Source organism: Triticum dicoccoides, chromosome 7B (assembly GCF_002162155.2).
Source record: "Triticum dicoccoides isolate Atlit2015 ecotype Zavitan chromosome 7B, WEW_v2.0, whole genome shotgun sequence".
Taxonomy (NCBI): Eukaryota; Viridiplantae; Streptophyta; class Magnoliopsida; order Poales; family Poaceae; genus Triticum; species Triticum dicoccoides.
In genome coordinates, this window is record NC_041393.1 from 442174838 (window position 1) to 442175624 (window position 787).

The window sequence follows — 787 nt, forward strand, 5'->3', positions numbered from 1 at the left end:
GTCCGGCCCCTCCCACGGGCCCCACACGCCATTAACCAGACGCGACGGGGGAATGGCAACAGTGATCGCCCATCAGGCGGCGGCACTGTTGCCATGACCCCATGACCAAGCCTGCGTCATTAGAAGCACGGCTACAGTAATCGGCAGCCGGCAAGACCCGCCCGCGGCGGACGCGGGCTGACGCCCTCGTACCAGGCCAGTCGGCGGGCCCCAGGAGTCGGCGGAGAAGACGGAGCCTGAGAGGCAGACGGCTGGGACCCGCACCCAGCCAGTTTTACCATTGTAACCCTGGGGGGTAGGCCTATATAAACCCCCCAGGGCACCCATGAAAAGGGTTCGAATCCATTAGCACTAGACTGACCATACGAGGAGGAGAGAGCTAGCCTTGCCTTCTCCTACCTCCAGAAACAGCTCTAGGAGCAACCTTGTATTCACTTTGCCTTAGTGACCATGCGGAGACCCCGCAGAGCAGCAGTAGGGGTGTTATCTCCTCGGAGAGCCCTGAAGCTGGGTAAGATCCGTCGGCGAGCATGTCTTCGCCTCATCCCGTTTCCAGGCACCGGCGACGTTCTACTCGCCCCCTCCATGATAAGCCATCCTTTGGCATATGTCGCACCCAACCCCCGACAACAGTAGCCGGTGGAGTAGCGCGCGGTGGAGGCTGGATGAACAGGAGCCCGTGAAGGCTGGAGGAGGTCGATGGTACCTCGTGGAGGATGGAGGAGGTCGACGGTGGAGAAGAACAGTATCCCGTGAAGTCCCGTTTTGCGGTACGCCACACCCCCCC